Source organism: Pan troglodytes, chromosome 1, assembly GCF_028858775.2.
Source record: "Pan troglodytes isolate AG18354 chromosome 1, NHGRI_mPanTro3-v2.0_pri, whole genome shotgun sequence".
Classification (NCBI taxonomy): Eukaryota; Metazoa; Chordata; class Mammalia; order Primates; family Hominidae; genus Pan; species Pan troglodytes.
The window spans coordinates 171,869,599-171,881,735 of NC_072398.2; the positions used below are offsets into that span (position 1 = coordinate 171,869,599).

Sequence of the window (12,137 nt, forward strand, 5' to 3'; positions counted from 1 at the left end):
TTCTCTCCATCCCATGAGGCCCCAAAGTAGTTAACAACAGCCTCACTGACATGAGCTTTGCTTACTACACTACTCTTAAAGTTTCTCCATACCCAATCTCAGTCATTAGCCCCTTTATAAATCAATCTTCTTGGAGTTATTCTACTTTGAATATATCATCTATACTATGTGCGGACTTTGACACATCCATTTAAGTATAAGGATTTTATTATGGGCCGTGTACTCAACCTAAAAACTGAAGGCTGTTTTACTAAAAAAGAGGAGGACCAATATTATAGGATGATTGGCAGTCTTTGCCACAGTCCCATCAGTCTTTCATGATCAGTTCTCCTGTTTTTTATGTCTATTTTTTATAGCTTGAACCTTCTATTCCCTACTCTTAATATCCACAATAGAAGGAAATCACCATCTTTCTTACCTCACACAGGGCTGTAAGAACCTACAGATCCACCTCTATATGGGAGAGTTATAATTGTTGATTATTCCTGTTTGACCCAGGCAGGGTAGTAAAATCAACATATGCTCAGTGAATGTAGGAATGACATGATGGAACTATGTTTTCATTTTTTTCAATTGAAAAACTGGTATATTGTACCACAAAAAGGTTTAACTCCCTTCTAGCTCTGATCTCCAAGTATTATTTTGTCAGTTCTATGTCACAACATTCCATGAGTCATAGGAAGAAATATGGTAACAGTGGAGATTAGAGTCCAGAGCACACAGCTGGGGAGACAGACCCAAGAAGGAACCTGACATGGTGACCCAGACAGAGCCAGGAGAGAAGCCATGAGCTTGGCTCACACAGATTCTGACTGTGAGAAGAGGAAAGAGATGGAAGGCAACTTTAAGAACAGGAAACAAACTCACACATCCAGAGGAAGTGCATAGGTCGGGGCAACGAAGAGCCTGAAATCACATAGATGGCAAGACAAGAGTCGATCCTAACAAAACCAAGGAATATGGTATTTCTTAATAGAATACTCTAGCTTTCCAAGTCAAAACCTGGGTGCTATCTATGATGGCTACCTCTTCCTTAATTCTATATCCAATCAGTCTTCCAGCTTAGTTGACTATGCTGTAAATATCTCTCATTCATCTACTTTTCTTGATTCCCATTTCCAATAACATAGCTCAGGCCCATGTCATCTTTTGCCTGCATTAATGCTACTGCTGCCTGATGGATTATTATTTCCCCCCTAGAGCCTCATTTTCCAAACATCTTTCCATGACATCTCTCCAGAACATAAATGAGACCATGTTATTTACCTGGGCAAACTATTCAATAGTTCTCAGTTCTCCTAGGATAAAGTTTAAAATTTTAATGAGACCTTATGTTATTCATCCATTACATCTCCTTTCAGCCTAATCTCACCCCATTCCTCTATTACCCTTGTGGCACTTCAGCCACACTGAAATGCTTCCAATTCCCAGAAGAAATTAAATTAGCTTTTGCATATGTGTGCTTTACTTCTAACTCCCCTCAATTTCTTCAGTTGATGCTTTTTTTCTTACTCATCCACTGGGACTTTACTCATAAGCCATCCTTACCCACAGAGTTCATCTTGATTCCCCTACCCTTGCTCAGGCTGGAATAGGTATCCTCCACTTCGGGTTCTCATAACCTCTGGGTTTATCTCTACTGCAATCCTTATCATGATGCATTGTTATTTCCATGTTATTTGCCTATTCCTTTCTGGTCTATGAGTTTCTTAATGACAAAGGCTATATCTCATGCAACATGGTATCCTCAGTGCCTACCACAGAAGCTGACAAAGGAGGTGGTCAAAGCATGCAGTCAAAGCATGCTTATGGAATAAATGAATAAATGAACAAGTCCAGTCATGTGTGGAGAACAGTGGGATGATCACCTTCCTTGTTTCAGACACCATACCTCTATTAATGCAGACCAACCTAGCTTTTTCATCTTGTTTGGTTGTTGTAACATGACTATCTCTGCCTCCAGTCTTGAGGCTTGCCCTTCTCTCTTATGTATAAATAAAAGTGTAATAGTGGAACTTCCATTTCAGGCCATGATGGAATGACAAAAGTCCAGATATATTCTCCCATCATAAACAAAAAGAAAACTGGGCGAAAATGACATAACAATTGTTTTCAGATGTTGGACAACAGATAGTGCAATACTTTGATTCCTAAGAAAAGGGGGAAAAGTGAGGTAAGCCCTTGGCCTTCTGCCTGGGATCTCATTCTGTACCCCATGGCAGGTTGAGGAATCCTCAGCAGAGCTCAGCAGTCTCACTAAGTTGAGGACAGAGATTTAGTTCAGGGAGGCTGAAGTGACTCAAAATAGTGGAGCAGAGTTTCAGAGAGGAGAGCTGCATAGAAAAAACACTTCAGAGTCTTTACTGAATATTAGGTCATGCATGCCTAGGGCAAAACTCCATGAGGCCAGGCAATGAATGGGGAGCTGGAGACTGAATAATCCCCAAAAATCACAGCAGTGAGAGACATGTAAACTCCAACCAGCAGGAGCGGAACGTCCTCACGGATCACCTGGACCTTCAGTAGAGACCACAGAAGTGTCATAACTTGGTGGTGGGATTATCCCTAGAGTCATTGCTTCTCTAGACTTGCCCTAAAAATCTTCAAAACAAGCCTTGGGAGGATCAAACCGATCAACAAGTAACTTGTCTAACTGGCAGGAAACACTTCAATGTCTTTAAAGGACAACAAGAAAATCCAGATGCTCAAAACACAATATTCAGTATCCAATAAAAAATTACTGGACATGCCAAAAAGTAGGCAAATGTGATCTATAATCAGGAAGAAAAATCAATCAGAAAATCATAGAAATGATAGAATCAGCAGATAAAGACTTTGAAACAGCTGTTAAGCTCTGTCGAAATGATAAAAAATAAACATATATGTAGTAAAGAGATAAATGGAAGATATATTTTAAAAAGACAAAATGAAACTTCTAGAAATTAAAAAAATACAGTATATGCCAATGAAACATCTTCTGGAAAGATTGAAAGTATAATTGCAAGAGAAAATATTAGTAAACTCAAAGTCTGGTAATAGAAACTATCCAAAATGAATCATATGCAAGAAAATGATCCAAAAAATAATGAACAGTGTCTCAGTGACCTGTAGGACAATTTGGAGTGATGTAACATAAAGTTCCAGAAGGAGAGGCTGGGGCAAGGGAAAACAGTAGAATATTTGAAGACATGATGGCTAAAATTTTCCAAATTTGATGAAAAATATAAGCTCAATGAACCTCAAATAGGAAAACAAAAACTCCACCGGAGCACATTATAACCAAATTTTTGAAAACAAACAATTTAGAGAAAATCTTAAAAGTAACCAAAGGAAAAAAGACACATTATGTATAGAGGAACAAAGATAAAACATAAGCACGGACTTCTCATCTGAAACTATGCAAGGAGACAATGGACCATGTTATTTAAAGTGCTGAATGAAAGAACAAAATAAACTGTTGGCTTAGATTTCTAGATCCAGTAAAAATATTCCTCAGCAATAAAATTAAATAAATACTTGGAGACAAATGTGAGCTGGGGTAATTTGTTGCCAGCAGACTTAAACTATAAGAAATATTGAAGAATATCCTTTAGACAGAAAGGAAATTTCAGCAGATGGAAACTTAGATATAGAAAAGAAATGGAGAGTGCAAGGTATGGTAAATGTGCAAGGAAATGTAAAATGGGCCCTTCAAAACAAATGTAATAATATATTTGCAAGCTTATAATATATGCAGAAGTAAAATGTGGAACAAAAGACAGGAGAGGTTTTTATATGTGAAGTGGTATAATATTATTTGAAGGTAGATTGTAATAAGTTAAGGAAACCTATAGTAAACCCTAGAGCAGAGACTGGCAAACTTGTGTAAAGAGCCAGATAGTAGAAATTTTAGGCTTTGCATGCTACATGGTCTCTGTGACAACTACTTAGTTCTGCCATCGCAGCATGAAACTCGTCAGCTAGATAGACAACCATAGGCAATACATAAATGAATGAGTGCAACTGTGTTCCAATATAACTTTATAAAAGCAAGCGATGGGTCAGATTTGACTGCAGCCTTTAGTTTGCTAACCCCTGCCTTAGAGCAAGAACTAAAAGTAAAATAAAATAAAATACTGGGCTAATAAGACAGTAGTAGAAATAAAATGGAATAATACAAAAACTTTCAATCCAAAGGAAGGTGGGAAAAAACAAGGAAAGAAAAAAGAACAGATGGGACTAATAAAAATACAAATAAGCAAGATGGTACACTGAAGCACCACAACATTGCTAAATATATTAAATGTGAAGCGCCACAGTATTGCTAAATTCAATTAAACTTAGTTGAAACACTCAAAGGACAGATATTTTAAGATCAGATAAAAAAGCAAAGCTCGACAATATGTTGTCTATTAGAAATCTATTGAAATATAAAGTCTTAGAATAAAGGGGTGGAAAAAACATATTGTGAAAATATAATAATAAAGCTGGAATGGCTATAATAATAACAGACAAAGTAGACTTCAGCATAAATGACATGACCAGAGATAAAGAGAGATGCTTCATAATGATAAACGGATCAATTTATCAGAAGGATACAATAATCCTAAATCCCACCCCAGAGCTTCAAAATTCATGAAGCAAAAACTGACAGAAAGAAGAAATAGATAATTTACGATAATATCTGGAAGATTCCAATACTTCTTTCTCGGTAATTGATATCATAGATATAAAGAAAATCAGCAAGAATATAGCAGACTCTAACAAAGTTATTAACCATTTGATATTATTGATATTTATAGAAAATTTCACCAATATCAGAATATACCTTCTTTTTAAGTGCACATGGAACACTTAAGATATATTATATGCAAGGCAATAAAAGAAGTCCCAGTAAATTTTAGAGTATTAAAACTATTTAAAGTATGCTCTTTGGCCACAGTAAGAATATGTTAGAAATCCTATTTCTAGGCACATGTCTGGAAAAATCCTCAAATATTTGGAAATTATATAAGATAGTTCTCAATAACTAATGATCAGAAAATGAATCACAAAGAATATTAGAAGACACACTGTAGTGAATGAAAACGAAAATTCACTTTATAATTTGTGGGATGCCGCTAAGACAGTGACCAGGGAGTTTATGGCTTTGTTTATATTGGAAAATTAGAAATGTCCAAAATCAATGACCAACCTTAAGATGCTAGAAAAAGAAGATAGACTTAAACTCAAGTGTGTATCATTACACATTTGAAGAAAATAATACATATATGAACAGAAATTGGCTGGGCATGGTGGCTCACATGGTAATTTCAGTACTTTGGGAGGCTGAAGCTGGAGGATCACTTGAGCCCAGGAGTTCAAGACCAGCCGGGGTAACAAAGTGAGACCCTATCTTTACAGAAAATAAAAAATAAAAAATAATTAGCCAGGTGTGGTGGTGCACACCTGTAGTCTCAGCCCAGCTACTTGGGAGACAGAGATGGGGGATGGCTTGAGCCTGGGAGGTGGTTGAGACTACAGTGAGCCATGATTACACCGCTGCACTCCAGCCTGGGTGACAGAGTAGGACCCTGTCTCAAAAAAAAAAAAAAAAAGAGACTATAAAACTTAGAAAAAAAATCAATGAATCCAAATCCTAAAGCTGAGTTTTTGAAAAGATAAATGAATTGATACATTTCTAGTAGAGTCATGAACTAGCAGAGGAAGAAGATATGAATGTTCAATAAAAAGAATTAAAAAGGAGCCATCATTACACATCTTACAGAAATTAAAATGATAAGGTAATAGTATAAACAACCTTGTGCCAAAAATTAAACAATTTACATGAAACGTATCAGTTCCTTGGAAGACTAACTACCAAAACTGATTCCTGATGAAACAGAAAATCTGTATTGCTCTAAATTTATTATAGAATTTGTTACCATTATTAAAACCTTTCCATAAATAATAATAAAGACTTCCAAGGTTAATTATGAAACAGTTAAGGAAGAAATAGTACCAGTCCTACACAAACTATTTCACAAAAGAGTGGAGGAGCGAACACTTCACAAATCATTTCATGAAGCTAGCCTTACCCTACTATCAAGGCCAAAGAATTTATGAAAAAAAGAAAACTACAAACATATCCTTTGTGAACCTAGATGTAAAAATCCTTTTAAAGAGTAGTAAATAAAATCCAACAATATATAAAAAAGGACAATATACCACCTCTAACTAGGGTTTCTTCCAGAAATACAATGTTGGTTTAATATTTACAAATCAGTTAATGTTATTTGACATATTAACAGAAAAAAGAGAAAAATTCTGCAATGGATGCAGAAAAAACATTCTATAAAATTCAATATCCATTTATTACTTTAAAAAGGCAAGCCACTCAAGAGCTAAAAATAGAAGGGAACTTCCTCATCCTAATAAAGGGTGTCTGTGAAAAACCCACTAACATACAGAAAGGTGAATGACTAAATAAATGCCTTCATCCTAAGATCAGGAACACGACCATCAACTTAATATCTTACATCACAACACAAAAAATTACTTGAAATGGGTCATAGATCTAAATCTGAATCTAAATCTCTAAATCTAAATCTATATCTATATCTAAAACTAGAAATTCCCAGGAGAAAATACAGAACAAAATATTTACAATCTTTATGTTAGCAAATATTTCAATGGAAAGTAGGCAATATGAAAACATTGGACTTACAATTTTAAACTGCTCTTCCGAAGACAGAATCAAAAGAATAATAAGGCATTTCATAGTCTGGGAAAAATGTTTGTCATAGATAAATCTGACAAAGGACAAGTATTCAAAGTTTATAAAGAACTCTTACAACTCATCAAAAGACTGAAAAAAAAATTTAAGTGGGCAAAAACTTAGAACAGGCACTTTCCAAATGAAGATATATGATTGGCCAATAAACACATGAGAAGGTGCCTAATATTATTAGTTATCAGAGGAATGAAAATTAAAATCACAGCGAAACATCAGGACACATCCATTAAAATGGCTAAATTTAGAAAGACTGATACTACCAAGTTTTGACAAGGGTGTAAAGCAACTAAAATTCTCATATGTACTGGTGGTAACTAAAACAGTATAACCACTCTGGGAAATTGTTAAGTGAAACATGTGGTTATCTTACATCCCAGCAATTCCACTTAAAGTTATTTACATAAGAGAATAAAAACGTATGTCCGCACAAAGATTTGTATACAAATGTTCATAACAGCTTTATTGATACAGTTCCCAAACTGGAAACAACCAAATGACCATCAACAGGTGAATGGGTAAACACATTACTCCTCATCAAATAATTCAACCAACCAATCTACTGAAAAATGCAACCACATGGAGGAACCTAAAATACTATTAGATACAAAGGTGTATATACCGTATAATTTTATTGATATGAAACTCTAGAAAAGACAAATCTAATCTACAGTGCTAAAAAGTTGTTTGGCAGTTGTCTGTGGCTAGGGTTGATCAACTGGCTAGATAGAAAGATAATTTTTAGGTGACAATGGTGGATATCTTTCTTGATTGTGGTGGTGATTACATAGGTATATACATTTGTCAAAAATGATTCAACCATACACTTAAAATGGGAACACTTTTTTGTATATAAATGATATTCCACAAACCCAAAGTTTCCAGAAGGCTTCCCAAGAGTTCCCAAGAGAGGTGCACTCAAGTTTCTGGAGCTCACCCTATGAACTCATCCAACTCAGTTCTCACCCATTTCTCACTCCCTCATCCCTGCTTCTCATGGCTGTCCCAGTTCTCTCTAGCATATTTCACCAGAAAATCCCTGCATGCTCCTCTCTCTTTTACCTCCCAATGCACCACCAACACGACACTGCTCTGTACAGAGCATTTTACCAAAGTTTTGGTGATAAAAGAGGAAAGTCACATCACAGGAGAGGAAACAATTAAGACTAAATGTCAGACAGCATGTCAGTGGTAGTCATCCTCCGCCCCTTGAAGGCAGTGACTCACTGCCCCCTTCGCTCTTGGCTGCAGCCTGCTTCCATTGGGCTGGGCTCTTGTTCCTTTCTCTCCCCAATTCAAGGACATAAGACTCTGACAGGAGCTGACGGTGGGAAAACTCTCTAGTCCTATTATGTTGTAAAAGGGAAAAATGTAAATCTCATCCTTTCTTGCCCTTTCCCATCAAGAGGAGCCCCAGCACCTATAATTACATAGCCCCAAAAGCCAACTGGAGTGACTTTTTTAGCAGAACATTTAGTTTCTTACAGAAAGTTTTCCTAGATTTGTGTGTTTCACCTGGCACCCTTACTAAAAATGCAAACAACTGTGCCCACACCAAATCCAGTGAAGAAGAATGTCTTGGTTTGGGACCTGGTAATCTGTATTTCAACTAGCACGTCCCCTCACCAAACTTTCCCTACTTCGAATTCTTAGACAGCTGAAGACAGACCAAAAAAAATGCTGCTTGTTTTGTGGTTACTAAATTACCTAGGTATATTCTAATAAATGTCCTTTAAGCCAGAGGTCTCTCACCCTTGATTTCAGTAATTGACATTTGAATTCTTTGTGCAGGACTGGTCTATCTCCCAGTCTATCCCCACAGCCCACACTTGGAGCACAAGGAAAGTTTGGACCACCAGCCCCACAATGCTGCAGTACGGGCAGAACTACAAAACTACAGTTTTGTCATAAGCCTTCCTTGGGGTTCCCAGATTGCATTTAAAGCTGGTGGCCTGGGAAAAATAACCTCATATTGTGATGTCTGTCTGTAACTCCTTAAAGCCCTAAGTCACCGCAGACAATACCACTGCTCTGAACTACAGGTTACTATAAGTTGCTCATGCCACCAGGAAGTTTTGTGGCAAGTCCTAAAAATGCAAATTATCCTTTGGAATCTTTAGATTGACAAGATCTAATCAAATTTGTTAGACAAAGTTCTGGAAAGGTGGTCTGGGTGCGTGCTCTGTCTAGAGCCATAGAATTGCTTAAGGAAAAACCTGGAAATAGCAAATGATAAGACTTTCCTTGAGATTCACAGATGTTATCTACAAATGCTAGAAGCATGCCAAGGATGAAATTTCATTTTATGGGCCTCTTATCAGCGAGCAGACAAAGATCAAGAATCAACACTAAACATGGGGCTTGATGTAAATAAAGTTTTTAAAGCCCTTCTGTTTTCCATTCCAATAATTGCTTACAGCACAATTCTTTTTTTTCTCCACGTTTTGTTGAATTGCTTTGATTCCTCCTGAGATTATGAATGTAGAGACTAAGGTATAGATGTATTAAACTTAGGCATTAGCCAGAGACCTTTCAGAGGCACACTGTCTATCTGCTCATGAAAATTATGGTGATCCTCATGGCCCACAGATAACCATGCTTAATAGGCATCCATTTAGTCTTTTAAATATAAATATATTTGTACTTTTCTATTGCAAATTTTGAATCTCCCTGAGTACAGTTGACATACAAGTTTTTACTAGCCATGAGAATGTTACGACTCCATGGATAATAACGGCAACTAACATTTATTTAATATCTCTGTGTTCATGCCACCTTATGTATTTATCATGCCCTTCAGTCCTCCACACAATCCTATGAAAAAGGTTGTATGTTCACCTTCATTTCGCAAATGAGGCTACTGAGGAAAAGTTGCCACAACTGTAGATTGAGAGACAGAAGGTCCAACTTCAAAGTACTCATGCCTAACTATGATGTTATACTCACTCAAGAGATATTTGCTGAGTGTCTACTCTGTGCCAAGCACTGTGATAGGCTCTGGAAATAAAGCAGTAACCAAAAGAGACAAAGATTTCTGCTCCGATGGAGCTTACATTTTGTCTCACATCTATCATGTGAATTTACAATAATTTACCTAACAAATCTCTGTTGTAGGATGTTTAAACTGCTTCTGATTTAATGACTTTAAAAAATAAAAAAAATTAACAGTGTGAGGGAGAGCATTCTGATTTGTAAATCTCGATGTATCCTAGTCTCTGCTTATTTCTTTAGGAGAGTTTCCCAGAATGGGAATCATAAAGGTCAAGGATATGAATATTCATTTGAGTTCTTGATTCATATTGCTAAATAACCCCTAGCAATGGTGTAACAATTTACCCTTTCATCAACTTCAGCAGTTTTGAGAATGTCCATTTCACCGCACCCTTTCCAACATTCTTCCTCTCTTTGTAATCCTTGTCTACCTGATATCACATTTATAGCTCTGTAACAACAAATATGGTACTTACTAACTTCGTTTTATTTAAAGAAAATTAATTTCTCTTATTCGAAATAGTTGAAGAATGACATCTTGTTTTAAAAACACCTCACTTCCCCTCATAATCAAAAGGAAGAATTAAATACTTCCCTCACAGTGCATATGAATATCTTTATTCAACTCTCAAATGTGTCTGAGAAACTTACCTGATACTGAAAGGCCTTGTGAACATAGAAATATCTCTGTGGAATGGCTCACAGGCATCTGTAACCATTGTGCCTGTGAGTAAATTGGCTTTTTTTGTGAGGTAGCGACTTACCCACCCTGAAGGAATCTAAAACCATGCCACTCAGCTGGAATGACATTTGATCTGTCCTGTTTTAGAATCTTCCTTGCTTGCACTACCTTTCTTAATTAAGTGCAATTTCTATCTTCTTGGAATTTCCAGAGCACATTTTATGTATCTCTGTTATGATACTTAACATAGTCAGGTTAAGTATGTACTTTTCTTAGCTCTTGGGCTAGAAAAATAGAGTTAATGGCACCTGCTGTATAGATATGTTGAGAGAATTAAATGAATCAATGCACATAAAGCACTTAGCACAGTGCCTAGCAGAGAAATACATTCAACAAATATTTGTTGAATGAAGGAATGAACAGTCAATCCATAATAAATCTTAGATGCTTCCAGCTGCTGGCAAGTTGTTCTCAAACCTTAGTGTACATAAAATTAATTGGGGGAACTTGTGAGAATGCAGACCCAGAGGCTCCACCTCCAGAGACTGTAATTCAAGAAGTCTGGGGTAGGGGCCCAGGAATCAGGGTGACTCTGAGACGGGTGATCCAGACATCACACATAACTTAGGGAATCACTGATTAGCCTCTGAGCTCTGTGGTAGCAAGGAAACTATGATATTCATCTCTAAATGACCCTACACCTATCGATCCCAGTCCTTGGTAAGCAGTAAGTGCTCAAGGAGAGGTAACTTGAATTTCAGCCTTGATGATGGAGGAGAGGTTGTTTCCAGTCCTATCAGTACAAAGTAGACAGACAACCGATGGTTCTAGAATGTTTGGACCCTAATCTCTCTCCAGACATGATCTCAAAAATATGGCTGCTCTTGTCCTGGAGCAGAATTTCCCCAAGGCTCACATTCTTCTATGTCCCCCTAAGCAGGACCAAAATTTGAGCACTTTACTATGTACCAAGTGTTTTATTTGATCTAATCCACATGATAGCTCTGTGGGCAGGGAAATTGAGGCTTAGAGGGTTTGTTACTTGTCTGGAGTCACACAGCAAGTAAGTGATGGGAGGCGGGTTCATACTAGGCATAAACCATTGCCAAACCTGAGCATCTTTCCCATAGCTCCCTAGTGGGATAGAGGAAGGCAACTGAGAACCATCACCCTTGGCCTGCTGGGGCAGGTGAAGTGTGGGTTCCAGTGTGAGTGTCTCTGTGTGTGTGTGTGTGTGTGTGTGTGTGTGTGTTGCCAGCAAATTCCTGATTAGAGGTACCTGCATAAAACAGAGGAGATTTTTCCCTTGTAAGTAGATACTATAAATACAGGTTATTAAATAACCCTGACTTCATCCCTAACTAACCAGCCCCTGCCAGTTTGCATGCTACTCATGTGTACAGCATGACTCAGAGGACCCTCAGGGAGCAGGTGGGCTAAAAATCTATCAAACAATAATAATTTTCATAGATGGGAGCTCCCCAGCTTCCCAGTTGGGTGTTCAGTTGATCATGAGTCATGAATTTCCTTTTTAAGGTAATATTTACCATAGAGCATGGCTGGTTATAGGGAATACGTAATATCCATTTATCTGATGGGAAACATATTATTAAAACATTACCTAATGATAGATTTACCTGCTAAATAATCCTTGGGATTAAACAAAAAAGGCTGGGGAGGGGCTAGGGAGTGATTGAAGGAAGCAGAAAGGTG

The 12,137-nt window shown here is 37.2% G+C and overlaps 1 long non-coding RNA gene across 1 annotated transcript in view; it reads left to right on the forward strand.

The window, feature by feature from the left end:
* Positions 1-707: 707 nt before the first annotated feature.
* Positions 708-12,137, forward strand: part of LOC129143787 (uncharacterized) — a 43,182-nt gene continuing 31,752 nt past the window's right edge. Inside the window, exon 1 of the long non-coding RNA XR_008547652.1 lies at positions 708-962. This is a non-coding gene — a long non-coding RNA (uncharacterized LOC129143787). The remainder of the gene's footprint in view (positions 963-12,137) is intronic.